This window comes from Ascaphus truei, chromosome 2 (genome assembly GCF_040206685.1).
Source record: "Ascaphus truei isolate aAscTru1 chromosome 2, aAscTru1.hap1, whole genome shotgun sequence".
NCBI lineage: Eukaryota > Metazoa > Chordata > Amphibia > Anura > Ascaphidae > Ascaphus > Ascaphus truei.
The window spans coordinates 33727609-33736428 of NC_134484.1; positions in this window are offsets into that span (position 1 = coordinate 33727609).

Genomic DNA, 8820 nt, shown 5'->3' on the forward strand with positions numbered 1-8820 from the left:
TTAGAATTCTAACTTCCATGCATCTCTCAGCACTATTGGTTGCCTGGCAACATGTAGTCTGCAGCCCCTGAGGCTGCCGGTATTTGTAGTTCCGCTGCTGTTTTATACTCCTAATGGCCGCCGCTTGCGCTTGCTACTGAGCATCCCCCCCCCCCGCACTTTCCCCAGTCTCCGTTGCCTATGGGAAGGTAAGTGGATAAATAGGGGACCAGGGGGACCCAGGCTATACACATATACTGTATATATATATACTTGTATCTGTGTCAAACACTATAGTTTGTTTTGGTTTTTATACAGTGTCACCCACACATTTTGGTTTGTTAATGCTAGTATCAGATTTAAAAAAATATCAGATTGACAAACAAATACATTACTTTTTAAAATGTGCATAAAATGTAAATCCCCGCTCCTCTTAAACAAATACATCACCCTTATTGTGTTGGAGTGATAGAAATGCTGTACATCAACTAAAAAAAAGGGCAAAGTAATTGTGGAGTCAAATGCTAACACATATTTTCTTCAGTTAGCCTGGTCTGGGATATATTTGATTTACAATGCTGATGGTTATTAAAAAAAAAAAAAGCTGTGTGTGCTGTGCACGCGCATAGTAAGTGAAACTTTTTTGACTTTTGTCACAGAAATTGTGTTTGTGATGTTTTAATTAAAAATCAAAATACAATTTCTTTGACAAAACGCAAATAAATTTGGACCTAGAATGTGCATGCTCGGCACACATCCCCTGTATTAGCTATTTGCACTAAGCGTGAATTCCTCGTGCATGTGACTGTGTGTGTGCATGTGACTGTGTGTGTGTGCGTGTGACTGTGTGTGTGTGCGTGTGACTGTGTGTGTGTGCGTGTGACTGTGTGTGCGTGTGACTGTGTGTGTGTGCGTGTGACTGTGTGTGTGTGCGTGTGACTGTGTGTGTGTGCGTGTGACTGTGTAGTGTGCGCGTGTGACTGTGTGTGTGTGCGTGTGACTGTGTGTGCGTGTGTGATGTATGCGCACCCATCCTGCACCTTGCATATGCCCCTGCACCTCGCATATGCCCCTGCACCTCGCATCACCCCCCTGCACCTCACATCACCCCCCTGCACCTCGCATCCCCCCCTGCACCTCGCATCACCCCCCTGCACCTCGCATCACCCTCCTGCACCTCGCATCACCCCCCTGCACCTCGCATCAACCCCTGCACCTCACATCAACCCCCTGCACCTCACATCACCCCCCTGCACCTCACATCACCCCCCTTCACCCCCCTGCACCTCACATCACCTCCCTGCACATTACATCACCCCCCTGCACCTCACATCACCTCCCTGCACCTCACATCACCCCCCTCCACCTCACATCACCCCCCCCACCTCACATCACCCCCCCTGCACCTCACATCACCCCCCCTGCATCTCACATCACCCCCCTTCACCTCCTCACATCACCCCCCTTCACCTCCTCACATCATCCCCCCTTCACCTCCTCACATCACCCCCCTTCACCTCCTCACATCACCCCCCTCCACCTCCTCACCTGCACCTCCCCTCACCCCCTGCACCTCCGATCACCCCCTGCATCTGCGAGCACGGCGGCAGAGCAGTGTGGTAGGAGGAGGGATGGGCACAGGTTGTGTTGCCCCGCAGTGCCGGGGATCAGGGCAGGGAGGACGGCACATTCGGCGAGGAGGCCCATGTGAGTGTGATGACGGCCCCCCCCCCCTGGGGAAGAACACCATGATGCCGGTGGGGGGGTGTGGGGGGAGGAATAGAGGGGGTAATTGGGGGGAGAGGGGTGGGGGAAGGTTGAGACGCGGCCGCACCGGGCCCGCCATATGCGTGGGAAGCGGCGCGCTCAAACCCCCCCCGCTTCCCACTTTACCCGAGCAGGAGCCAGGAGTCACTGGCGCCATCGCGCATGCGCGGCACGGCAGTAGGCAGCGGGCGGGGAACGGCGGCCGTTATGAGCGGCGCCGGCGGCTATCGCTGCCGCCGCCGCATGTCAGCGGCTGTGTGGGGTGCGGTGGCCATTAGGAGCGGCGCCGGCGGCTATCGCCGCTGCCGCTTCTGATTTGTGGAGCGGGTGTGATGTCAGTGTTGGGGTCGGGCTGAGCCAGAACACAGCCCGGCCTCAACTGCCAGCACTGACGTCACATCCGTTTCATTTCTGTCTCCACAATCCATTTTTGCCCCATCACGAATGAGGTGCCACTAAAGAAGTTTCACTTCAAAAAAACTGAGAATGTAAATTTCCAATGCTTTTAATTAACGCAGTCTTCTGCCATGTTGCAGCCCTTTCAGCACTGATACGGTTACATTTTTTATCTGTGGAATTGGTTTGCATACAGTAGATATTGTGTGTTGCAATAAGTGCTTTGCATGCACTTGGGGAAAAACACCTTTGCATCTGCAAATGAACAGTTAATATATACAGCAATGAAATAGAAAATAGCACCTAATTCACAAGGAACATTTCAATAGCAGACAAGGCACAGTCCGATATCAGTATTAAGCAGCCTTGTTGTGGAGCAGCTCTGTGTTAGATGCTAATTTGTGGAAATTGAGTTAAAACAAAATGCTAGCCTGGATTTGTTAAGAAGTCACACTAAAGTTAATCTTAAGAAAATGTCATGTGGGATAATAGCTTAAGTAGCAATGTACCTGATCCTTACAGTTTGCTACTAGTATTTATAGCACATTAACCCAACAGTATCTAAAATAACGATGTTATATCTATGTTACTTCAACTTCTCTTCTTAGAGAACACTTATCTCCAAAGATTTCCGTAAGTGCACATCAGAGAAGATTTAGATTATGAAATGATAAAAACAAATATACTGTAGCACATTCACTTGCATAGGATGAAAGGTCTTTATGGTATAACACCTGTTAGTGAATATGTGGCCAAATTATCTGTTATAGGTTGATCTGAATATGTGGAGAGCATGCATGTACTGTATAGTTCAGGTGAAGATAGCTATTTATTTAGGAGTATTTATGAAAGGACATTAAAGCTACTTGTGAGGTGTGGACGTATAGTGTGGTTATTTTTCAAGAGCAAAGAAGATGGCAATGAGTTACTGTAACTTAGGCCGTCGTTCAATATGCTTTGACAATGCTTCCTTGCGCCAAAGAAGGTTTTATTTCCGGTCATTGAACTTCTCTAGAAAAGTGATAATCTTCCATACATGTTGCATAATGTCCTTGGAATGAAAGTTGAGTGTATGGAGAAATGTCAATATAATTGGTTAACCCACTACAGTATGGTGGCATAAGATTATTAAAAAAAAATCTTCCAAAATCATTCACAAAGTGTATTTTGTCCACATACATGTAATAGAATTTATTTTGTGGTCACTGATACCGGACATTTCACAAATTTCATTTTATTAACAGAATGAAGTAAAATGAAACAAAATGCATTATTGACAATCAGGCAAAATGTTTTTAAATAATCTATTTTATCTTAAAAATCATGTCAACTATTTCATAAAAACCTACTGTATTTTGCCCAGAAACTCATAAGACATTTCAGGGTATTTTATCTTAAAAATCATGTCAACTATTTCATAAAAACCTACTGTATTTTGCCCAGAAACTCATAAGACATTTCAGGGTGAATTCCATAGCTAGCTTTTATATATACCATAGAGAGAATAGCTTTAGAAAAAAGTTATTAGCAGATTGTTCTACACAAATTACAAAAGTTGGACATGAACCTTCCAAAAGCTGTATTCCTCTAACATTGCTCCAAAGTTTACAATTTCAAGAACCTGCCAATGTCAGCCATTGCACATATTCTAAATAAATAAATACACTTTAAGTTAGGAGAAAATGTAAAACTGATCACAATATCTTCTAAATCTTATGAATAAAATCAACTGTTTATACAAGGCCTAAGTCCAGCATACAACATTACTGCTGCCTGCTTCAAAATATCAACATGTCAAGTCACTTCCTCCAAATACATATGTAGCCCTCTTTCCCCCTTAAACACAGCGACTACCTGTGCTGCCCTTGTACGTGTTTGCTCACAGGAGCCGAAGCCTCTGCCATGGAGAGCCTGGGGTGAATCACTTACTATATGTTGCAGCGCCTCCACCTGTGAGGGATCCCTGCAGAGCGGAAGCAGCCCCTCACAGGACACAATCAAATGAACACATACAATGGTAAAAATAGAAGAACCTTTACAGTAATGAGATTTAACGGATAACTCTTCACACTATACTCTAGAGTGAGTAGATACACAACTGCCCCACGCCTCGCAGGGCCTCTTCTCACCATATTCCCCCAACACCATGTCCACAGTAATGTATAAGTCCCTTGGTCACTTATCTCAATAGTGTCCCCATTGAACCCACCCTTATAGGTGTGATCAGCGCCTGTGTTGTTCCGGTATGTTGGAGCACTTTAAAGACAGTGCCTGCCGGGCCCTCCAGCACCAGGTCCGCAAAGACTTCAAAAAGGATCCGCCGATCCATGATTTCCTCCGCAACGTCCCTCAAGAGTGGTCCCACCCGGATAATGTCTCTCGCTCTCTTTTGTGAGGCCTGGTCCCAGACCTCTCTTCAGGGAGTACAGCATCAGCTGTGTCCCTAAACTCTCACTAAGACTCAGGGCCTATTTGGGGAATAGGTGGTACTCTGGCCTAGTGAGAAGCTACTTGCCTCTCTGCACAGACACCTCTGTCCCCAATCCCTTCCTGGCACACACTGCCTAATGTGGTCCCCTGCGAATGACTACATCCTGTCATGCCAGAGAATCCTGAGGCCCTATTGGTTCCCTGGCGTCACATGTGCATCCCTAAGGCTCATGGGACTTGTAGTTTCCCGCCAAGAACCTTCTCTGATTGGCTGTGCTTCGTGCGCTTCTTACTACGCATGCGTGCCGCCGCTACTCAGCGAGCCGACGCTACTCCCGCGCTCACCGCACATGCACAAGAACCCAGCGCAACATGGTGGCGCCCTGTATCTTCTGCCGGCGGTAGCCCCCAGCGCCCGGCCGCCCATGCAACTACCCGACACTCAGAGGAGGTAGGGGGAGAAACCAGAGGACGGAGGGGGACCGGAGGACCTGGCTACACATAGCATACTAAAAACCTGCTGGATTCACATCTCTTTATCATTTGAACTGTTAAAGCATTCTAACCTCTGTGACTTCAGTTGCTCCACCTATTTAAAATAAATGTGTCCCCAACTAATCAATATTTAAAACTAGATTAACTAAACCTACTCTAAATGACAAGTTCCAATGGGCTGAAACGCTTATGCTTCTGTTCTATCTTCATGGAGGAATAACACACCATCAAGCATAGGTCAGACTGCCAAGATTTCCAACAAGAAAATCAGGGAGAGTGTTCTAGTAAAACACTCCTATCAAAGTTATGTGTGTGTCCTTTGTGCAAATGAAGACAGGTTGATTTCAAACCAATTTCTTTAAGGGAATTTAGATGTGGAATCTCTATCTTGCCTAGATAGCACGGCAAGTTCTACAAGAGATCACCATTACATTAAAGGCTAAATCAATGGAGGTGGGAGGGTCGAGATTGCAAACAGCTGTATGGGAATAACGTATTATCCACCAACCATTTGATTCCTTCCCTTTTAGGTGACATCACATCACATTGGTACAGCAACTAATCAGGTTGTTTTTTGTACCATGTGATTCCATTAAACTTGGTTGAGAGGCCATGCTTAACCAGTTTGATGGATGTTCACATGGTGTATCCACCAATAGGATTGGTGGATGTGTCATGTGACTGTCAAATGGGATGTCACAGGTCTTGTATAAGGCCTGTAATGTCTCATTTGACAGGAAGAAGACAATGTGTCAACACATACAAGAAGAAAAGACCAGAAGAAAAGAAGACAACTTTAAACAAACAGAAAAAGACTTACTGGCGACTGGTCTTCAAGTAACAGAGGATCCATTGCTTCGGGTCAAGTTGAGGATGCGTCCAGATTGGATTTATTTTACCTGGTTTGTTTTTTTATTGTAACATTTTTGGCCATCAGCCATGGATTATTTTTTGGTTTTTATTTTTTTAATTTAATTATTGGACATCGGGCAGGGATTGATTTTTTTGGTGATTGTTTTGTGCCACAGCAGATGAGGAGGATGAACCTTAAACCCGACAATGGTAAGTAACACATTTATTTATTTTGGGTGTCCACTGATTGTCAATGTTGCTATCTATGACTCAGTTGAGGGTATAGGTAGTCACCGTGACAATCAATGGATTCAATGGCAACTGTTTGATTGTTATGTGATTATTTTATTGATTTATTGTATTGTAATATCTATTTTGTTACAGTAAATGTTTACTGTTTTTGAATGGGCAAAAGAGCTATTAGCCAAATTTGGCTAATTGTAATGGAGAATAGCCCTATGTGTGTGTTTGTGGGTGCTCTTGTTGGGGGGTAGAAGGGATAGATAAAGGGAGTAGTTTCCCTTGGGTGGGTGGTTAGGCAATCCTGGGGGTGTAGCGGAAGGATTTAACCCCTTCATTACCTTAGTGGTAAGCTTGAAACAATGGGTCTCTGGAGGTGATGGATTGAATCAGGTCATCTCCAGAGGTGAACCCTATTAATTTCAGTTCCGAGGACACCCTGCTTCTGGAGATGAAGACCTTTAGCTAATTTCCTATTGTCCCACATGACACAGAAGCTTTAAACCCCTGTGGGAGCGACTACCGACAGCCACTACGGAGGTCTCTATCTCCAAAAGCTGGGGGTCCTTGGAGCTGAAATGAATGGGGTTCTATCTTATATAAAAAAAAGTATAAAAGATTTTATTGACATTTTCTGTTCTTGATGACACTGATGCAGTGGCAGATTTTAAAATATGCCGACCTTAGGCATTTACCTGGTGCCGCCCCCTCCTTCAGTGTCATTTGACACTGCACCGTCCCGTTGCCACCGAAACGCGATGCCATGGGATTGCTTGCCAACCGTGCATGTGTGATCAGCGTTTGCCAGTTGTGCATGAGCGGTCAGAAAGCATCGATGTTTGCCATCCCAAAATTTGTCAGCCTAGGCCTATCGTGCCTAGTAGGAAATCCCCTACTGCATAGATTACCAAATATGGTCCTCTAATGTTCCCCCTCATGACATACAGGCCCATATTTGGGCATCTACTGTTCGTCATCAAAGGGCAGGATAGACCGAAATCTGTAAGAGCTGCTCTCTAGGACGCCTGAGCACAGCTACTACAGAGTGTCTGGCCAAGGACGATTAATGCTGCTTTAATCTTCCTGGGTCACAAAATGTAGTGTTTTCTGGGTCTGCGGACAGACTGCAAATGAGCCAAGGATTTCAGCCTGGCGGCACTGGGAACAGTAAGTCTTGATATATCTTTATTTCAAATGTAAATATCACATTTATGTTTAAATCATGGGAATGTAACAGAATTGGCCTAAAATGATGGAAAAACCTTGAGAGACTACCCTATCTAGCAGACTACTGTATATAAATCAATAATATGCTAACACACGCTGGCAGTGCTGTTAGAAGGTAGAGAGGACACACTTGGCTAAAGTGAGTTGGAAGTTTGGTTTATTTTTTGTGCTATTTTTTTAGATATCCGATTTAGTTGTCACATGATAATTCTTGTTTTTGTGGGTGCTTGTGTCCTTTAGTTTTTAACTTTTTTTGTACTTTGGAAGTTGTTTTTCTTTTTCTTTCTTCATATTTGTTGTGTGCTTGTGTTAAGTAGTGTGTATTGTAAGTGATAGTGAAAGATGGAGGAGACTGGAGTGAGTGGTTAGTGTTTGAGGAATGTTGGTGAGTGGAGGTGTAAGGAGTGAAGGGAGTATGAAGAGTGGTTGTGGGCAGTGAAGTGAGGAGTGGAGTGAGTGTAATGGGTGGCAGAGGGAGGGGTGGAGGAGTGGTGGGTGGAGCAGTGAGGTATGAAGAACATGTGAGGAGTGCTGCTAAGCGGAGGAGTGGTGGGGAGGAGAGCAGAATGGCTGGTACAGAGCTCAGTGCAGGAACACTCCAGGTTAGGAGGATGTGGGTGGGGATAGGAGGGAGAAAAGAGAGGGACAGGTCAAAGGAGAATGAGAGGAACACTCAAGGAGACAGACGAACACAGCAAGGTCCAAGGAAGGCAATGTTAAAGTCTCCCCAACTGAACATGTCAGTGAGAAATTTAAACATGGTCTTCATTGAGAAAATAGTGAGCTGCTATAATTTTAGTCTTGGAAGCTTGGCCCAAAAACATCAATCAACATAAAAAAAACTGAAAATGGAAATAGATCACATCTGTTGTTTACTGTATAGCCAGAAACTAAGGGAAGTGTAGAAATGCAACAAAGGTGTTCTGATATCATAAGAAAATTAAAAGAAAGAATGGCACAAGAAGCCAAACATGCAAAAGGGAAATGTTGTCCTCGGAACACCTGGCTGATACTGGGCCACAGCACCAAGATCCTGAGTCACAAAAACCCCAGAGGCAGCTACATTTGTTACTTGAACCAATGCAACAACATAAGGCTCAGGTAGTTCATTGCAAATTCCTAATCAGAAAGCTCAAGCTGATCCATCATGACATAGCTTCCTTGAAAACCAGTGTGAGGGATCACACAAAAGTTAAAAAAGAGGAGCTAAGGTTAACAAAAGAATCTAATCAATAAGTAAAAAAGCTCTGAAAGTGAAAATGGAAAATAATGTATTAAAGCAGCACTAGAACATGGCTTAACGCAACTTAAACAACAATGTGCAGCACTTTGGTATGCAGGCAAATACCAGTAATGAACAGGTTTGTGACCTGATCGAACAAGCTATGGCTATTTTAAGACCACAGACACCACTACTCAGCACACCAGTGACAG